The sequence below is a fragment of the Cygnus olor genome, chromosome 11 (assembly GCF_009769625.2).
Source record: "Cygnus olor isolate bCygOlo1 chromosome 11, bCygOlo1.pri.v2, whole genome shotgun sequence".
NCBI lineage: Eukaryota > Metazoa > Chordata > Aves > Anseriformes > Anatidae > Cygnus > Cygnus olor.
In genome coordinates, this window is record NC_049179.1 from 8,753,162 (window position 1) to 8,774,430 (window position 21,269).

General features: G+C 43.9%; 1 protein-coding gene across 6 annotated transcripts in view; it reads left to right on the plus strand.

The window, feature by feature from the left end:
• Positions 1-21,269, plus strand: part of HMG20A (high mobility group 20A) — a 165,660-nt gene that overhangs the window by 44,608 nt on the left and 99,783 nt on the right. For 4 of the 6 annotated variants that reach the window (XR_005823477.1, XR_005823476.1, XR_005823479.1 and 1 more), the window contains exons 13-15: positions 12,100-12,263; positions 13,380-13,484; positions 20,794-20,942. The exons of 1 other annotated variant lie outside the window; for it this stretch is intronic. The gene's annotated coding sequence lies outside the window, so the exon portion shown is untranslated. The remainder of the gene's footprint in view (positions 1-12,099; positions 12,264-13,379; positions 13,485-20,793; positions 20,943-21,269) is intronic. One more of the 6 variants, XR_005823478.1, reaches the window with a different exon arrangement.

Below are 21,269 nucleotides of genomic sequence, written 5' to 3' on the forward strand. Positions count from 1 at the left end.
CTGCCCATGAGGAAAGATTGCCATCAGCTCCAGATCTCCCAGAGACATTGTTTGCTGAGCTTCTGTGATGAGGCGGTTCAGAGCTAGTGTCAGTCTGGATGGTTCATTAGTTTAAATGTCTGGTTTGGGAGGCATGTTCTCAAGCAAAGGCTTCTAAATATGAAATAGCCTTGTGAAGTTTTTATCTTATGAATATTCACTTTGTTGAATTTACATTTTGTTTTCATCTCTGAGCTTTCAGAACAGAGCCTTACACAGAGGACAGCCCTCCCGTCTGTCTGAATAAACTGGAAATATTTTTGTGAAAGTAGTACCTTGTTGTTTTACTTGTCCGTACTCTTTAGTTAATTTCTTTCAGAACACTTTGAAGGTCCAGCCGTTGTCACAGGCAAGCTCTAATAATCTAGGACTCCAGCAGAATTTTGCTCTTATGTTCACCCTTGAATGTGCTTACAGTGGTGGACGTGCAGGTGGAACTGATAATGCAATTTGACCTTGAGAGCCGAGATTATTAGGGCAGCTGTTCTCTGTACAGCAAGTTCTTGATAAACTTGGGAGAAAGCAAATGCATCTGATGCATGCTTGTCAGACATCTGGAGTGGATGGTCTGGAACTGCAGGGAGGACCATCTATTAGAAGGGAGAGCTATCAATAAAACTAGCAAAGATACTCGCCTTCTCTATTTCAAACCATGGTTGTCACCATGCTTCATGACCTCTTCTGAGAACAATAGCTATTGCAGTTGGTCCTGTGCATACACTGAAATGATTCTTAAAAGAATAGAGGACATAAGGGTATGCATTCTTCACAGCCTCCCTCTCCCTAAAACCCTTGGATGCTTGATTGCTTCTAGACAGAAGATTTTGTTATTCTTTTCTCATTTTTGTTTCCAGTTATGAATTAAGTTATTCCTAATATGGATTAATGTGGTGGCTAGTGGAACTGAATTGATGCAATGGCTCCAAAAAGACTTTTAGCCAGTAGATTCTAATTAAAGCAACTTTTTTTTTTTCAGAAGAGAGAAAAAAATCCTTCAAAGATCTCACTTGCTTTGTATCAGATGAATATATATGCAATAATTTGCCAGCCTGATAGAGACAGAAGTTGAAATATGCTTGGAGCAGTTATATTCAAACATATATAAGCGCTGGCACTACCTGGAGCTTATTTCTCCCACAAGGTGATATTTCCACCGTGTAATTTTGCTGCTTCCTGCCGTAGGCAGTATTAGGGAGAATGTGTCTGAAAATTGTCAAAATGGCTTTCTGTCAGAAGATTCCATTTAGTCGTGCCCATGGGGAAAAGTGCATAGATTTACTTGAAAATTCACAATTCTCGGTTTTGACCAGCTTAAGTTTTCAGGGCAAGTCCATATGCCCGATTGCAGAAGCACTTGCATTTACAAATCCTACCCTCAGGTTCTCTAGGGAGAATGTTTCTTTGATCTTCCAATTTCATCCATGTGTCTAGTTTCTCAAGCAGCGGGGGAGGAGAGGAGCTTTTCCTGGTACAACTCTGTTTTGGGGAGGGAAGAACAAACAAAAGAGGTTGGATATTATGAGAAATTTCTTCTCAGAGTGGTTAGACATTGGAACAGGTTGCCCAGGGAAGTGGTGAAGTTACTGTCGCTGGAGGTGTTTAATGAAAGGGTAGATGTGGTACTTAGGGACATGGCTTAGTGGGCAATATTGGTGGTAGGTGTACAGTTGGACTAGATGATCTTGGAGGTCTTTTCCAACCTTTGATTCTATGAAAAGAACCTCAATCCACTACAAACATTATTTTATAAATCTAACTACCAAAATTTCACATGTATGGTAGTGACCAAAGTTGGGTGCAACCATGAAGACAGTGGGAAGGGGTCTAGGCTGAAATTAAGGAGTTGAACTGCCATGATGTGACATGGACTGGACTGTTCATTTTACACCCTGCATTTAATTGGGGGTGGGATGGGCGAATTCTCTTGTCTCTAAGCATCTCCCATCCAAATCTGCTTTGTAATGTCAGACTGGGAAATCCCTGCTTAGGAGAACAAAGAGACATTGCAAATGCAGCTCCATTGCAGGTGCCAAGAGCATTTTGTAACGAAAATTTCTTCTGTATGAGGTAAATCTGTTTAAGAAGCCTGACCAATTGAACGCATTACATGACCCACAGCCGTCCTCAGCAGGAGAGGGAAGTGGAATGGATGAATTGCAGCTAACACCTAGTACCCTCAAGACTTAATTGAAAAATGTGCTAGTTAAGTATACAGGAGTCTCAGTAATACAGGAGTATACAGGAATCTGTGTTTTTTTGTTTTTTTTCCCCTCTATAACAGCTCTAGAACAGCCCTCCATAATTCCTTACCCTTACTGTCCTAAATACTAAAGAGCCTGTTAGTCCCAGTTTGGAGCATTTGGGCTCTCTGTTCAAGGGAATTGTACCCTGTCACTCCCTACACAGCACGATGAGTTATACCTCTGAAATCCTTCCTTTCCAACATGCCCCTGGTTGTTAAAACAAAGAAAAACCAGAAATACCTTTCCCTGTTTCTCTCTGGTCCCTTGCACCTAGCTGGCTGTATCTGTGAAGCCCCAAAACCTGTAAGTGATGCTGTTTGCCTGTCCGAGAAGCTTTTAAATCTGAGGTGTAAAATGAGACTCCTACAGCAGTAAACAGAGCGATCATATACCTCCTTTGAAGTTCCCATTTAAATAACCTCCCGGGCTTCACTAATGCAGGAAGCGAGCAGAGGAAATAATTCCTTCCTTCTCTCCTCCTCCTCTTCAGCTCCCCTCTCTGAAGCAGGAAAATGAAAAATGAATTCTCTGCAGAGGAGGGACACTGGATTTCATGGTATTGCAGAAGAGATGAATGGCTCTCACTTGCAGCTTAGTTAATAAGTCAGCACGTTCATTCAGGGACACAATTTATTAACCCATAAACACTGCAGATGATGGCGTTATCACTGTGATAATTTTTAATTTGCTGTATAATTTATAAGGTAGTTGCTACATCAGAGGGGAGCCTGTGTCTGCTCATGTGGTCCTGGTCCTGGGTTGGTCCTAGGAAAGGAAGTGAGGACCCAAGAAATAAAAAGGGAGGGGTCCCAGCAGTATTATAGGAACAGAGCTGGCTGCAGACCACTTTTGCTGTTTCTCTGTCCTGTGGGTTTTGCTGGTGCTGGCTGATTCCTGAAACGGGACAGATGTCTGTTTCCAGGCCTCCAGTTCTGCACCCTGAATTGAAGCTTGGACTTTCCTGAAGACACATACACATAGCAAGAGGTGTAAACAGGCGTGCATAACATCTGACGCACCAGGGGTGTTCAGTGCTGTGCTACAAAGGAGGTCATCCTGTCCCGAATGGGATGCTGCTGTTGTAATGTGGATGGCAGCATTATGTGTTCCTGATATTATAGCATGGTCTTCTGTGGTGCTGATGCCTTACACCTACCAAACAGGAGCACAGCCTTCTGCAGCCGTTGCAGTTAGTGTGTGCAGCAATGCTGGCAATGGGACGGCATTCCAGAGGGACGGCAGGCTTACACTGTGCTGGAGGGATTGAGACTAAGATACCGAGGACCTTGGGAGAAGTAGCACTCTAATTGCCTGGTGTTAAATGTTTGCCAGGTAGTTTAAGTAGTCAATATGTAAATGAGTTCACTTCTTTGTTAAGTGATTTTTTAAATAGTAGATTTGTTCAAATAATTAAGTAGTGTAGCCTATTAACTGGAGAATGCCCTAAAGACATCTCCGAGTAAGTCTGAATCTTACCAAGCTGCCTGAGGTCAATTTCTCCTGGGATCAAAGGATGCAGTACTCACAATTCCCGTGTTTTCACTCTGTTTCTCAAGTGTTGGGGCTTATCTTATGTAAGGAAAAATATGTTCATGCCTGAACTATTACTGCCTGGTCTTTGGCCTGACTGAAAACGTTGGGAATTTCCAAGGCAATTATACCTATGCTAATCATAATTTTCTCCTTAGTCTAGGAGTATCTGTCCTTATGTCTGTGTTGATGTTGAGTTGCTGAACAATTTGATTAGGTGCTTTGAATAAGCTGTGTAATTATGCCACAGATATTCCTGATGCATACATTATTCATTATCTAAGTTATCACCACCCATTGTTACTGTTGTAGTGCAGTAATGTTTAAAGGTGCTATTAGAACTGGAGCTCCATTGTGCTAGGTATTGCACAGACATTTACAAGCTGCAATCTCTGTCCTGGAAAGATTACAGCTTTATTGTACTGATGTACAACAGCCCATTATGAATTACTTCATGTAACGTCACTGAGGTTGAAAAGCTCTGCTAGTAAGGGATTAGCTGACTCCATATGCCCAGAAATGAAACCACCATGGTGCTACCAGCATAGAGCACCTGACTGCTGCTGTGTGTTTTTTTTGTTGTTGTTTGTTTGTGTTTTTAATCCTGGGGCTCTGTTGACTTACTCTGACAACTTGTAGCTCTGTCAGCTTCCCTTTGTCTGTGGGATGGGAGTGGGCTCTATAGCACCAGAAACTGGGGACAGTTGCTCTGTAGTCTGGCTTGTCTCCTTCTGGTCTTAATATATCCATTAATCTCAAGACAGGGAACAAGTTGCCCAGGGAGGTGATGGAGTCACCATCTCTGGGGGGGGGGGGGCGGTAAGGTTGGATGTGTGCTTAGGGACATGGTTTAGTGGGTAATATTGGTGGTAGGGAGACGGTTGGACCAAATGATCTCAGAGGTCTTAATCAACCTTATTGATTCTATATGATTCTATGATTTTCTTAGTCTAATGCAAGAGTGATTCTGTCTTACTGGGGCATCTCTTGGCTCTCCGGAGCTTTGTTGGATGGCAGTTGTAATTTATCTACCAGGTCTGAGCCAGCCATATCTTATTTTTGTTGTTGTTGTTCTACTTTTATTTTATTTATTTAATTAGACAAGCCATCCCTTCAGCTAAGGAGATGTTTTTGTGCCAGCAGAAGGCAGCATCAGATCTCAAAGTAGCACCAGCCTCGTTGGTGCCAGTTTCTGATCAGTCCTGCTGCCATCTCTCAGCCACTTGATTTACTCTCCTCCCAGCAAATCTACCATAAATTCTGTCTGATCCCTTCCAGAGGTTCTCTGTTGTCACCTCCTGTTTTAGTTTAGCAGTGATACTCACACCTGGATTTTTGTGGTCTCCTGGTTCAAAAGAGGCCTTATAGCTGAGGTGCACAGTATAGGGAAGCAGCAGTAGGTTGGTTATCGTCCATGGTCTTCTTTCAGCTAGCTACTGGACAGTCTGCACAGTTCTCGACATTGAATGTAAGGCAAGTGTCAGGCATTGTCAGTATTGTAGCCCTTCTTGATATGTGGTTTTAAGTATTGCATGGAGTAAAAATACATATAGTAAAGGGTTCTGGTAAAGGCAAGAAATTTCCCACTTAAACTCACTGTTTCCGCAAAAAAGAACAGAAGCAAAAAAAATAAAATAAAATAAAATAAGGTGCTCAAAATAGTTCTGTGGGTTCCATAGTGGAAATGGCCTAGCAGATCCTTTAACCCATGAAGACAGCAGTGATCCTGAGTCTACCTTTGTCCTTATTTGAGTGTTACCAGTTCTGAGGCTTGTTGGACAGCATTTAGGAAGCAGTGCTTTGAAGTGTGCTTGGAACTGGCTGCTTCTGCTTTTTCAGTGAGTCTCCTGAGGGTGGAAGATTAGAGCCAGGCCATCCTTTCATATCTGCAGCATCGGTTTCTTTTTTATCAAATGTTTTTATTGCAAGGTGAATTCTTCCCAGCTTTTTGTACTTTGCCAGATTCCCTTGACCTTGAGCCAGTCAATGATGAGTCGTATGAGTCCCCATTGAAAACACTGCGGAAGCCAGAGGAATGCCAGCCTCACTGTGTAGTACATAAAGTCAAAATATTTTAAGTCCAAAACTGATGGGTATGATTCTTCTATTTTAATCTGCACCTTCAGATTAAAAAGCTGTTAAAAGCTTCGATTTGTCTTGATGCATCTGCTGCTTCATGACCATGAATGCTATGTCCAGGACTGGAGGGTATGGGTAGGAGGATGATGTTTTCTGATAAATATATCTGATGGTATTTTATGTTCAAGTGAAAAATAAAAAATTAAAAAAAATTAAAAAGCTGTTATAGAAAATGACTCATCTGTTAGAGAGACTGCTGGAACAGCATCTAGTACTCCTCTGAACGGACAAGTAATGTCTAAAAAGTTCATAAGCCACTAACATATGCAAAGTTACCTTTTGCTTCTGCCTCTTAGTTTTGTTTCCCTCTGCTGTGCTAAGACTGTTAGATTGCAATTGCAAAATATCATCTTGTAATATGTTTGTATTAGACCTTTATTAATTCTGTAATTCTTTTGTACAGTTTGTAGCTATATGACTAAATTGTAAAGCGTTTATATGAAAAACTATCAAGTTACAGGTTATTGGTAGTTTTCAGTGTTAAAGGTTCAATGAGTCGAATTCTGTGCTGAGGGAATCAATGATTTGATAAAAATTTTGGTGTTAGAATGAGGATTTCCGGAGTAAACTGGGAGGCTATAAACATGCTCAAGACATAGCTGTAGAGCAAGTCTATAAACCTTTGAAATGATACAAATTCATAAATTAGGCTTCTTCCTGTCAGACTACTGTGATCTGGGTGGCACCAGTGTTAGGAGGAGGAGAGGGCAAAGGCTACAAAAGGCAAATATTATTTCTGGAAATGGCTGGTGGGTTTGGGTCTGCTTTTAGCAAGCATGAAATTTTGGGACTGAGGCCAAGTGCTATTTCCAGATTCGAGGATGACCCATGACTTGGATTAAGGGCTTGAATTTGATTTAGTTTAAATCTGAGGCTGAACTTAGTTGGCATCTTCTGGTTGGGATTCTAGGAAATCAAACCCTCACTGAAGCTTTGTTGACTGAAGTAAAATTCTGTTTTCAATACTGGTAGGAAATCAATGCTTTTGAGCATCTTCCAACAAGAAAGAAAAAACCCGAACTGGTGACATATAGATCTGACCTCAGTACCCTCATTTCTCCTGCATTTTGGACCTGGGGAGGGAGCAAGGAGAAGAGAAAGAGAGCTCTGGCAAATAGAAATTCAATTGGTTTAATATACAGACTTTTGCTGCAGTCTAACTGGAGCCTCTTATTAAGAATCTGATGGTATTTCTAAACAGGGAGAGCTACTCCCTTGGTGGGGGCAATCTCCAATCATACACTAACATTGCTTTTGACATATTTATGACTCCAATAAAATCTCCCATCGGTATATTTTAAAATAAAATTGAAAATTTATCACTTTCCTTTAGCTGGTTTGTCGTTCTCCCCGAGAGAAGATAGCCAGGCTGAGATTATTGCATCAGCAGTCTGTCAGCTGAAGTTAGGCAGAGGTGTGATTTAAATTTCAATACTTTCCACATTACAGCTGTCTGGGGTGGGGAAATTACAAGGAGGAAAGCAAAGAATCTCTTATTTGTATACATTAGTCTCCCCTGATTTTTTTCTTTTTTTTTTTTTTTTTCTTTTTCCTAGCTGGGGCACCTGGGGAAAGAAATACCCCCCATTTTCTGGATTTCCATAACCTTGGCTTGGTCAGAGATGCTTGCAGAGGATGAAGCAGAACCTGAGTGTTGTCTCTCCTGTTGCTTTACTGTTAGGCGAGGTTGTGGAAGCAGGAAGAGATCCTTTTCCATATGAAGTACACTGCAAATTTATGGCATTTATATAGCTTACAGAGCTGGTCTTAAAGAGACTGTGATCTTTGGGAGAGCAGAGCTAAGGCATGTCATTTCCCTGACAAGGACCAAGGGAGAGAGGTGGGGTGGCATTTGTGTATGTAAGCAGTCTAGTCATCTCAGCAAAGCAGTAGATGTTTCTGGAGGCAGGAGTAAACATGCTCTGGATATGCTTGCATGTTTCAAGCCTTTATGATGAGTTTAGGCCACGGTCTCTTAAATGGCATGCGACAGGTAAATGAATCACCTGCCACAGGATTTCTCTGAGTCAGGGAATTGAAGCAACTGAAGCTGAGTCCAGGCCAGGATCTGGCCCCTAGTGCATCACTGGGATTTCACATGCAGCCTCTATTGGATGGAACCTGTGGAACAGAGATGACACATGATAAGGTGCTTCCTGGCAAAATTATTTGCAAATCTTTCTGAAGTGGAAGACTGTCTCTTCACCTTTTGGGGCCCAGGGATGCCATGTTGCTTCTGCCTCATCCTTCTGACTGATAATAGAGTCGTGCCCATCTGGCTGGTGGGCATTGCCACATCTGATTAGGTGCGTTTGTTCCTGTTGCATCAGCTGAGTGTTATCCAAGATATTATCCCCCTTCATTCCCTCCAATTGCTTCATTGCTTACACTGTACTGGAGCTACGGTGAACTTGTGGACCAGTGTCCTTCACTGTAGTCACAGCAGTAAGGCTGGAGGCAGTGATTGGCAGCCCTTCATATGGGCATCTTAGTAACTTAGCCCTGCTGTAAGCTCTGAGCCCAGGTCCACCCGCTGGGGGGAGAAATGATGAACCTTCAAATGGTCTCTTGGCTGGTGCAGGTGGTGGACAGTCCTGACACAGCAGCCTAGGTAGTTGTAGGTCTGTAGCTGGCTCTGGGGAATTAAACCCAGCGAATGCTTGTGCTCACTCTGGGAGAGAATTAAATGTTGTTAGTGGTTTATTGAACTGTAGGTGTTGAACCTATGTGGGGCCCGCTGGGACCTCAACCCCACTGTTCTATGTACTGTGGTGTGCCCTACAGGGAAAAATGCAAACCGGTGCATAAGGGTTATTAAATGAAACCTACACTTAAGACGCATGAATTCTCTGCAGAGCACATATAAACCTTTTGTGCACGAGCTGTGGATTTGTGCAGCGTGGTTTGGTTTCTCTGAAGTGTGCACTTTGAGCTTATGTGCAATGGGCCTTCTGTTCCTATGTGTATTTCTGCAGGTGAACATATGCTTAAGGGTCTGCCCGTGTGCATTGAGTATGCAGTTAATGTATGGAGAATTCTTTGTAAGTACTGTATTTACGGCGCTGTGCTTTCTCCAGCGTACACGTTGTGTGCATACAACGCATAATGTCACGGTGTTTGACTGTTCTGTTTTCTGGACTGAACAATTGAGGGTGTTTTTGGAGTGCATCAGATGTATTATTTACTTTCACAGCAATCGTAACATCTGCTAATGTCAAATTTATCTGAGTTGTAAACTGGCGCGGTTCTGATTGGATAGACCAAGATCTTTGTTGCACAGAATGAACGGATGTTTTATTTGCATGCTCAGTGTATGTATATTCCGAAGCACACATGCTTTTGTGTCTGCAGAAATAACAGGTGCTTTGCACTGAAAATAACCTGTGTTGTAAACGTTTGTGAAGGTGGGGTTATAGCATTATGCTCAGAGCCCGCAGCAAAAGTGTATTCTATCTCTAAAAATCAGCGTGCTCTGTGTTATGTTTGTGCAGTGTAAGCACATATTTTCCTGCATTTGCTGGCAGAGTTACAGAAGTGTTGAGTCTTCATATTGTTAAAATAACAGAAGAGTTGTCCACATATTTTCTAATTTTTTAAAATATCCTCCAGCTTCTGTGGTTTAAATTTCTAAGTGTCTGTCCAAGAGATATATGTCAAAACATCAGGAAGGATATTTAGGCAGTTATGTCAGTGGAATGGAACAAGGTTGTGAGTTAATGCTTTTCTGATGCAATAGAAAAGGGAAAATGGTGAAAAAGAGCCACAAATAAAATATAAAATGAACAAGATCAACCAAGGTAAAGTTGAGGTTTGTTCTTAATTGGAGGCATCTACAACAAAAGAATTGAGATGACTATATTCCTATTTTATGCCATCCTGTGATCACGTCGTCCTGTCCCAGACCTCACAGCCTCTAGGGTCAGTCCCCAGAAATCAGGAAGGATGACGTAGTGCTTCCAGCCTTGTTCCTTCCTCTTTGGCTGTCCTGCCTGGTAGTCAGGTGCCTTGAAAAGGAGTTAAGGCCTTCATTATCCCACCATTTCTTTTCAATTGACATTTTAAAGAGCTGACACAGAGTAGGCATGATTGAAGCACCTGCTGCTTTTCCTCTGTAATTACCCAGTTCCTTGTTGGGGCTGAAATTATTGCCCTGCAAGAGTGCAACGTCCCTATTATCACGTAAGAGCCAAACACAAACCTGTCTGGCTGCAGCTGGCACCATTCCACGTAAAGACAAAAATGATTTTCCTTGGCTGCTGGGCTGTACTGCAGAGTACCCAAACCCAGATTAAAGTGGTAGAGCTGGAGGGGAGGGGAGGTGATGTGTGGCTTGAGGTGCTTCTCAAACTGTAATTAGTCCTCAAACAGCCTTTGATGTGGATTATCTGACTGGAGGCCTGCCTGTAGCCTGGGTAGGAGTAGAAACACAGCCAGGATCTAAAGGGGCAAATCTGAGAAAAATTAAGAACGGGTTTCAAGTCACAGTAATCAAGTGATGGTTGAGGGAAAGTTCTGGTTGTTGGACACATTCTGCAGCATTTGCTCTTAGACGGTATCTAAAGAGGGTCTGCAGCCATTGCCAAGGGAACTGCGTCTGGAGATGTGGGAAAACATGAAAGCTAGGAATAGTTAACATTTCTTGGCTTTTTTTGCAAAAGGCAGGAGCGTGCCAGGGATTTTGTGAGACCCCAGAGGGAGCTGACGGGGATTCTTGTAGTATTTGTTGCCCAGCTGCTATTTTGACTTCAAATCCTTGAGAGTCAACAAATAACAAGGCCTGGAGCTTGAGTACTGTCCCCTGATCGCCGAGTTCCCCATCTCCACCTGGACTCTAAATTGAGCTCCAAGACGGGTGCAGGAGCATTAGCCAGTGGATGTGCAGAGTGAGAGAAGGAAGGAAAGAACAGGAGGATTAGGCTGAAGGATCACTGCAGTAAATGACCTTCCATGCTCAGAGAGCTCGAAAGCCCTTTGTAATAAGGAGGAGGCAAAACCAGATTCTGTGTAGCCTCTGAGCCGTGTGGATAAACCTTATCTCAGCACACTGGTTTTTGTGGAGCTCAGCTCTTACCCGCTGCCTGCCCCTCGCTTCCCACTCCCCTTAGCAACATGGGCTGCCTCTCCCCTGCCTCCTCTCCCTCCAGCTCCTTTGTGGACAGGCGTAGAAACCCTGGGATCCCTGATGCGGAATGGCATTGGGCCTAGCTGGAATTGTTTATAAGCACAGAGCTTTGATGCTGTCTCCAAAGCGTCTGGAGAGCTGAGCAGGGCTATTTTTCATGTGATGCTTTTGGAGAACGTTATGGGAAAAGGTCAAGGGACATAGTGGGAATGGGTAGGTCACATACTCGTTGGTTTAGGGCACCGCGACAACATTGCTTCTTTAAGATCTCAGAGCCTGCTTTGTAAAATAAGCACCTCTCACTGAGCTTGCCTGGGAAAGAAGAGGGGCATGTCTCCTGCAAACGGATGTTCACAGCCTTCCCTCTGGGTTTGTTCTCTTGCCTTGGCAGTTTCTGCGTCTAAGTGTCCCTGTGAACCAGACAGATCCCTAGACAGTGTGCAGCGTTTTAAAAAGCTTCGTGCTACCACTTTGACCTTTGTAATACAAGGAGAAATTCTGTAAGAGCAGGGGCTGCCTTCTGCCCCTGGCACCCCCGCTGTGGCGTTCCTTCAGCGGGGTCTGGGCACAGCACTGCAGGGTTCGTTGGTCCATCCCTGTGTCCTCCATGCTGGGTCTATGGACAAAGAGCTCCAGGATGAAGATCTATTTGACAACCCTCCCACCCCCCATTTTGTTTTTACATGCTGTCTTGCTCGTTTAAATCTGGGATGAGGAGCAGTCTAGCAAGGATTGTCCTTCTCCCTTTCTTCCTCCCTGATGCATGCTGTCACACTGCAGATAACAGGCCGGGTGTGGGGAGTGTGTGAAGGAGCAGGAAGCAGGGGTGAGGTGCAAGTCATTTACATTGGAAGCAGAAGCTGAATGTGCATTTCCTTACTCTGTTGCCATCAATCACTAAATTTCCTGTACACTATGGAATAGAGGAGTAGAGTTTGCTCATTCCCCATTTCCCCCAGGAATGGAAGCACTCATTTGTTTCACTGTCTAGAAGTGCTGATCACTCACAACATTTGTTTTTTCCAGACGCCTGCCGTTCAGAAGCTGACCTTTTCGGCTTCTTCCTTCTTGGCCTTCGGAAATATCTTCAGATCTCTGGCAGACCTGGAGAATCACACTGGTGCTCTGTCTCTGTTAAGGGACGGGAAGATGCTGCTGCAGTACAGACAAGCCCACAGCCTTTAGAACAGGTGCTTATTGCAGAGCACTGGCAAATACCCTGTGTCTCCACAAAGCTCGTTGTTTTAACTTGTTCCTCTGATCTTGCACCCAATACAGCATAGTGAGGGCCCAAGTCCTGCTTGTCATTGGAAACCTTTGAGTGACTATTCTATGGGACTAACAAATCTGTTGAGGAGAGAATTATGGCAGAGAATTATGTGGAAGAGAGAGGACAGCATGTGTTCACTTACTTACAGCGTACCTCTGTTGGAAGGCGTGGGGGGACAGTAGTAGAACCTAGAGCATGGGACTGGGAAAAAATTGTAGAGGGAGAAAAAAAGGAGAACAGAAGTGGAAAAAGGAGTAGGACAAACAGGAAACTGAATTAAAAGTTGTCTGACTCTTTTCATAGGAAATAGCATAAATGAAATTAGTATGGAAGACAGCCCTGCCTACTGAAGAGGCAGAATATACGAAATGACCCCGTGTGTGTTTATGATAATGTGTGGCGTACATCTGTGGGTTTTGGGATGGTGTCTGGTCTCTGATTAGAAGAAATGCCTTCCTATTATTTAACAATCTCTAATTAGCCATATTTACTCGTTCAACAGAGGAGTTGACAATTCCTTTGCGATGCACTCAAGCAATGGCCAGTTCTGAGATCGGGCAAAGCAAAGGGACAGGGTGCTATAAAGCTCTTGTGTGACTTTGGCAATCTGCTTGGCATCCATGGGAGCTTGGTTAACAGCGTGGGTATCTCTGCAGCTTCCCTGACATGGCTGGAGAGGGCGTATTGGTAGGGTTCATTCAATTGCTTGTGACAAAGAAGCTGATGAGGCTCTGGTGTCCTTGGAACACAGTCGTGGCCTGGAAATTTTTACTGGCTGTGGGGGGCTGAAACCCATTCCCTTGGGTTGTGAGCTCAGCAGCTTTTGAGCTCAGCCATTGTGGGTCTGGGCAGAACCCGCAGGGGAGTTCTGTCAGGGAAAACCCAAGGGCTGGAAGGAAATGTTGCTGATGACTAAATAGGCAGAGCTATTCCCTCTGTTGATGTTGGAGCTGAGCCACACAGACACGTCCCTCCATAATTACCTACTGGTTGCTTGAAGTTCATGCTTTTTAGCCACTGGCATTCTCGTTTGTAGTCCACACACCCAGACGTGTGATGCTGGAATCCATACACGAGCCCGGGTATTGCATTGATGCTTGCAGGCTCCGAGAAGAAAGGACGTGTTTGCCTCCGGGAAGAGGTGCGTTTGGCCCATGCGTGCACGTGTTATTGAGCCTGTACAGACGCTATGACAATGCAGGAGATGATGTCAAGTGGCAGTGGTTTGGTGTTCGGGGCGGGGTGTGGGGCGGTTAGGTAGCGTGAATGGGGGAAGGGATGGACTGGGATGACAAAACATCATGACAGAGGGAGAAAAATCTCTGCTGTGTCCCACATTAAGCAACAGAGACCCTTAGTGGTCACCCCGGCGTAAAACACAGTGCTGTGTGACTGATTGCTTTTTTTTTTTTTTTTTGTATTTGCTCGTTTCAGACATGGAATTCATGTAATAACTTGAACTTCAGAAACAAGAAGACATTCAATTCAATTGTTTTAACTGCTATGAATAATTTCACTTCTGTTTTTTTTTTAGTTTCTTAATGGTCTATTTTGAAATGAGGAGGTGTTTTGTGAAACTGACACATTTTCAATCCTTATTGATCACCGTATGATATTGCTGTATTTCAAGCAGCATCGTAATAACTGTGTTCTAAGAAGTTATCACTTCAGATATTTTGGGGAATTTACTTCACCTGGTTTTGTGCTTCCATCCAGGCACACTGACTACCTTACCTCTTCTCCCCTGCTTCTAACCAGCCTGGTGTCAGAGTGAAACTGAATTTGGTGAATTAGCTGGCTGGATTTGCAACACCCTCACCCACCCTGCTAGCAAATGCACAGATAATCTGACAAATATTGCTGTTCCTAGAGGAGTTATTTTGATGTGATTAGCCTCTTTGCTGTGAGTGACAGTGGGGTCAGCCCACCCACACACTGCCTTCCTGTCCCAAGAGGCCTACTGGCGTGTGGGCCTCTGATGGCTCTCAGCCTCTCTGGAATGACTTTGGAAATAACCAGCATCAGGAAAATCATCCCAACTCCAAGGCTTTTTATGGGGTTTGCTCACTGTCATCTCGGTGGTGAGGGACTGCTGCCTTTCAGGTGACCTGTTGTTGCTTGATGAATGAATGACAGGCTGGCAATCAGGCAGGATGGGCTGCACATCTCTGAGGGGTGGCTCATTTAGGGTAAGCCACTTTAGGTAAACCACATGGGGATGTGGAAAACAAGGATAATGGTCTGGCTTACCTTTGCAAAGAGCTTAGAGAGCTTGGCTGAAAAGTGTTTTGAAAGAGCTATGCTCTGTTACAGCGACACTACCTTTGCCTGCCCCCACCCCCAAGCTTCAGTGCAGTCAGACTTTCAGGACTCCCTGAGGACTTTGCCAGCAGGATTTCTTATTTTCCTTATTTTACTCTCTTCCAATGATGTTCAGCCACAATGTATATTACAAAACGATTATGACCATGATTAGGGTGCTGCGTTATCACCACTCAGTGAACAGCCATTCCCTGGATTCCACTGGAATCCACTTTCACTCCTTGAAGTGGCAGGCTAAATTAAAATGGTCCTGAAAAAAAAAAAAATCCAGAAAGCTGAGATTTCTTCTCAGCCCAAATTCCCTTCAGCATTTGTGTTATTAGCATTATTATTATCTATCAATGCTCTAAGTAGCAAATTCTCTGAGGTCATGAGTTGTCACTTCATCAAGAGAAGCTGCAAATGAGGGCTGCATGCAAACAGGTGAACGGGTGGGCTTAGAGCCTCCTGATCCTGAACAACTCCTCTGTAGATGGAGAAAAGGTTCTGAGGGATCAGGCCTTGAGGCTGGTGTCTTGATCATCACTGTGAGACCTCTTCACAGAGCTTTCAACTCTTGGTCAACTGTCAGTAGAGTCCATCTGAGTAAATAGTCCTCCACTGAGCAGTCTTCTCTGCTCTTGTCCCAGGGGCCTCCACTGGGAATCTGCCTTATGCTCAAGCCCAGCCTCAGCACCGACAGCTCTGGTTTACGTACTGGTTTGCAGACAGTCTCCATCTGTAGCAGATCATGTATGACAACAAGTGGTGATTGTTTCTTTAAGGCCCCCCTCCTCTCTCTTCCCCTCTCTACTACTTCTCTCTTGATAATCCTGCTGATACAGAATTTTTCTCTTGCTCAGTTTCATTGCACCTGCTCATCTAAACCAGGCTGCATGGAGTTTGCTCAAACTGAGCTTCTATCTGACAGCAGAAGCAGCACCCAAAAGCACATTCATACACAGAGAAGAGTCGTTACTATGAAGAGTGAAGCCTGGCTTAGGCAGCTTAGATACCTGGCTTAGGTGACCCATAGCAGCTAGACACTAAGTGAGGATGTGTCTTCAGTTAAAGGTCAAATCAACTGTCATGGGAAACTGTAGGGATGTTTCAGAGAGGCGGTAGTAAAACAGGAGGCTTTCCTATCATCCTATCTGATCTAGATATTCAGCCTGCCTCTGTGTCTTCATTATTGCTTTCTGTGCTCGGTGTGAACCTGCCTGTCCACCTACATATGCTAAAGGCATAGCACTCAGCTTGTCTTTTGTGATACTGAGCCCGACTTGAAATTGGAATTACCATATTGTGCTGCACTTGCGTCTTCAGGACAGGCTTGTACTCTCAAGCACCTAACATGTAAGCTGATTTGTCTTCATTCCTACTTTACCCTGAGTTAACTAACTTTGGTTAGCCAGCCTGCACTTAGAACACATCATTCCTGTTTTCTTCACCTTTCTGTTTAAACAGAAGGACTCGGAGATGGATAGGAAGGCCTCTGTGGCCAAGTTTTGGGAGGCTGGACGTGTGGGAAGTGGTTGGAGGAAGCTGTGGGAAGCTGCCAAATGGACTGAGAAGCCTGAGGACATTGGGGCAGCAAAGGGTGGTGAAGATATCCCAGGGCTGATACAAGAGAATAGATTTTAGGAGAGTGGTGGTGACCAGAGGCTGTGATTTAACCACAGTATTGGCTTAAGCATTATTGCACTTAAGCAAGCAGGACTACGAGGCCTGGGCTGGGCCAACGCAGTAGTTCAAGGAAAAGCTGAAGTGTTCCCCAGGCCTTGTCAGCTGACAAAATAACTGTGGTAGGGTTCAAAGTTTTACTGCAGGGAAAGCAGGGCTCCTTGGAGTCAGGGTAGGGGTTAATCGATGTACATTCATTGTTAATTTATGCATGTAAGGGGGTTCTGGAGTACAGTTGCCATGCTGGTTTTGATAATGATAACTGTATCCACCCCGCCAGCTGCTGCAGTGTCGTGGTAGTCTGTGTTGCTGCATGCAGAATTATGGTGTTTTTGTGGGAATATTATGTTCCCTGAATAGAGCCCCACAGAGCAATTTGCTTCATCCTTACAAACCCATCCAAATAACTGGCAGTGCCTTACAAATACAAAACAATTGAGCAAATAAATGTATTATACTGTACATCTGTGACAAAACAATGCTTTCATGTGCAAAGAGAAATGTGTTTGTTTAACTTATGGTCTCCCATTTGGAAATAAATGCATCCATTTAAATCAAAATGGGACGTTCTTCACTATTACAGTATTTTGCATGCCAGCTGTAGGAAATATGCTGCTTGAAGAGCAGACTCAGAACTTGGAGTGGTATTGCCAGAAGCATGCTTGTGCTGGCTTATCCTAGACACCATCTCTCTTTTTGCAGGGGGTCCTCTACATTTGAGTAGGAATTTCTTGGCTTTACATGACTGGGACAGTTTCTACAAAAAAAAAAATGGGAGTGTGCTTCTCCCTTTTGTGGTAGTCCTGTGTCTTTTGTGCACACTGGAAAGCCTACCTGTCACCTGATTTGTATTTAGAAGAGAGTGCTAACTGATGGACATGCATCAGAACTTTGCATTACCATGAGGCAGACTGATTTTCTGCAAGAGTTGTGGCAGTCCAAAGGTTTTGATTGTTTCCAATTTTTGTGTTAAAGAAATGTTTGTTTCATTTATATGCTGCAGTGAAAGTGTTAGATGAGGAGAAAAACAATAAAATACAGGTTGAATGTTCCAATATTTGTTTTTTAAAATGTGCCACATTAAAAGTGCCTTATAAATGGTTGAGTTCTTGTAATGAAAGTCTGCTGCATTTCAGTTTACACATAAGCTTAACATCATCAAGCCAAGTTTGTTCTGGGTGTTAACATTTGCATTTTTGAAAGCAGCAGCCTAATCCAGAGCAAAACCAGATGAGAATGCACTTTAACACAGCACATTACCAGCTGTGTGCCAGTAGGTGTGAGCATTCTCAGAAAGGCATTGAAATTTGATTTGGGTAGTTTTCCAAGAGCATGTGAACTTAATGGAACAAAACTGAAGATCACTGCTACCAGTAGCAGGAGTTGTAAAACTGGAATTCCACAGTGACATGATTACTAGAAGGGAAAATAGCCAAAAAAAAATCAATACCCCTGATTTTTTCTAATCTGAATTTTGAATATTAATATTAAGACCATTTCCTAGGCTCATGATTCTTCCTTAATTGAAATAATTATTCTGATTACAGGTGGTAAGGATAAAGTTGAGAGTTTTAGCCCTCTGCCCATGTTGGCTGACCTGCACTGTCCCATAGTGGTAATTTCAGGTGTACTATCAGGTCTGTGCAAGCAATGTGATTGTATTGTCCCTTAGTAGCTGAAGGGCCACAAGTGATGGGAATCACGGCTCAGCAAGCCTAGCATTAGTAAATGCTCTATAGTTCAATTTGGAAACATCATAGTCTTCATCTACCCCATTTGGAACGCAAGTATCTTATTGTTATATCCATCCATCCAGGGAACGTGGTATGTTAGAGCCAGCAGGACATGTACTGTATTTCTGAAAGCTGGCACCTCTGTATTGACTGATAGCCTGAGAGGGCTGTGCAGCAAAGGTGGTTTGGCCCAGCTCTGTTTCTCCTCTGGATTGATTAATCAAATACTTCAAATAATTGCTGCGGTTGTGATTAATGTTGACTGCATAGCTAATTACCCAGAAGATTAAGATAACTTTTTGTTTTTAAAAAACTGTAAATGAGTTTATTTACTCTGCTCACCCTTCTAACCTTGTTATGCTTGTAAATGAATAGAAATATTGATCTCAGGTGCTACCCATCTTGCATCTGTTTAATTAGGGCTTTGATTGTAATCCCGCTCACTCTTTCTGACCACACATGGTTTGTGCTATCTTTTTGTAGATATCTTGAGGGTGGGGCTGGGAGGGATCATTAGATATAACTGACCTCCAGGACTTACAGGATTTCCCTGTGCTGGCCCCATTACTAACTACTCTATCTAAGCTGCTACTGGCTCCTTGCAGCAGTGCCTTCTTGACCACATCTCTTGGTAGCAGACTCTACCACCCAGTGGCTGTTGCTATTAAAACAATTTTCTGTTTCCTCAGCGAGGTGTTTCCTTCTCTTTGCTTCAAGCCACATCTTGTACTTCCATCTTGTCAGTCTGAGAACATTTTTCCCTGTCTGTGCACACGTACAAACTACGTTTTAATTATGTGCCTGGTTGTAGGAACGTGTTTCTTGACCATGGCAGAGCATGTCAGAAGGCTAGAGATTTGCCAGTAGAGATGTCTGCTGTATTTACCACCATGGGACAGAGACCTGAATGTCTCCCAAACTGGCTGGTTTGGCTAGAGGTTGCGTGCCCCATCACTTTTCCACTCCCAAAGCAGGGCTTCACAAACAAGTTCCTAACAAAATGTGGACCTCCTTGTCAAACTGACAAAAAGTGTGTCAATTTTAGGAACAGTATAAAGCGTGTACCACTTACTGAAGGGACAGCAACCCAGAAAGCTCCTCTGCTCTTACATTTGTGGAGATATAAATAAAAGAAGCTTTAAGATCAGCCTCTGTTTAAGCTCATGTCAGCTCTCTTCAGTCAGTGCCCTGTGCTTCCATTTCCTTGCAATATGGTTTCCAGAAAAAGATTGGGTGTCCCAGCATATTCTGAAAGCGTTGTTTTAGACATTGCCAAGCCCAGGTCTTTCTCCAGTGCTAAGGTTCCCTCCCGTGCATGGCCATCTGGATGATGTGGTGGAGCTGTCTCCCCCTCGCTGGAAGACATTCACATCTCTTCCACAGCTCTGCTAGAAATTGCTGCCATTTTGTGTTTGCTTCACTACAGCCTGATGTAGCAGAGATGGCTACTGTGCTGCCTCTGTCGGGAAGACTTTATGTAGCATGCTGGTCTGGCTCTTACATTTTGCCTTTTTATTTTTTTCCTCAAGTCCAGAGCGTATGCACTGTTCATATTAAGCTGTAGAGACCACGTTTGTCCTGGGGAGCTCTCAGGTGGCTCATGGAGAGTTGAAATGGTGGCTATCGCATTTCCTTCTCTTCCCTTTTCCCAGGTTTCCTGAAACTCTGACGTTGCTCTTTATGAAGAGAAAACATGACAATTTGGCCAGCTATCTGTGCATCGTGGGACTTGTCTCAACTCTTTTTCTCTTACGCAAGTTGATGGGCTTGAGCAGGCTGGACAGTGACTGTCAGAAATAGTCTTTCAGAAATGCAGTACCAGCCCTCAAATCCTAAACCATCTGTCATGGTCAAATTAATGTAACCTTCTCCCTGCTGTCAGTGAGAGCTGGGGAAGTACAATAGCAGCCAGGGCTTGGTCCAGTAGGACTGGTCTGTTCACGTGGTTTTCTCATATACTTGGGTCTGTTCCACTGGCTGCCTCGTGGCAGGCTCAGTTCTCAGCCCAGAGCAGAAATGCTCCACGTTTGTGCTGAGATATCCGAATTTTCCTGTTGTTTTTTTTCAGCAGGAGGCTCAGTTATGGCAACCTCAGGGCTATATGGCCTTGGTACAGGCATGGCTGGTGCTAGTGTAGCCCACAAAGATCTAACACAGGAAGCACACCTGCTGCTGGGCTTGGTGGCTTGTAAGTGACTGTAAGTCATGTGCTGAGTGCCAGGCTGCTGCTGGCTAAGCTTGAGATGCCGACGGACATGACTGGTACCAGTGCAAGGCCTGACGCTGGAAAGGGAAATGGTGGTGCTCCGTGCTCTGATGACATGGTTCTGATGCAGTCAGTGCCAGATGCTATCATGGGAAACTGGCTGCGGCTCAGCTGCTGCTCGAAAGCTGATAGGTTTTCTTGTAGCTTCTGAATGTGGTTGTGTTTTCTGGCAGCTGGTGAAAATGGCTTTGAAAAATAATAGCAGCTTTAAGTCAAATTGATGTCAACATTCACTCCAGGCTCTTTGAAGCTAATCAGTTTAAGTTTCTACTTGGCAAATGAAATTCCCGTCTTGCTGGCCTCCCTCTCTTTAGCCCAATTCTCATAACTGCTACTTGTTTTTCACTGTCTCTTTCTAATGTGTCTAGTCAAAGAGAAGTTTTGTTGCTGAGATGTTGGTTCTGGTATGTTTTTGAAGGTACCCACACTGTCCGTGTGAACTTGGGCTTCTCTTTTTTTCCTTACAGGATCCCTCTAGTTAGGAGCAGAGGAGAAAAAAGGCAAAAGCTGGTAAAGCTTTAGCACCTGCCTCAAGCATAGTTCAGCTGATGAGAAACACCGGTCAGTGCTCTCAGCAAGGGACCTGATTCCAACCATCATGCTTGGACTGAGACAGGTGGGTAGTGAGGATCCGTGGGGGAGCCATTACAGACTATTCCAGGTGAGCAGAAAAACGAAAGAAGTAAAGCAGCTTCTGAATAGAGAGAATCAGGAGAGCAAGAGGTAGATGGGCTGATGAAATAATGCTGTCTTTAACTGTGAATAAATAACAGCACCACAGGAGGCATTCAGGGCAACAATTTGGGAGAGTTAAAATGGAGGTTAAAGATTACGTTTAGGATTAGGAATATCAAGACCCCTAAGGCATGCTCAGTGAATGCTAAAGGCATAGATAAAATCAGATGTGTCTGGAGTAATGTCTGCTAATTAGATATGTATGATG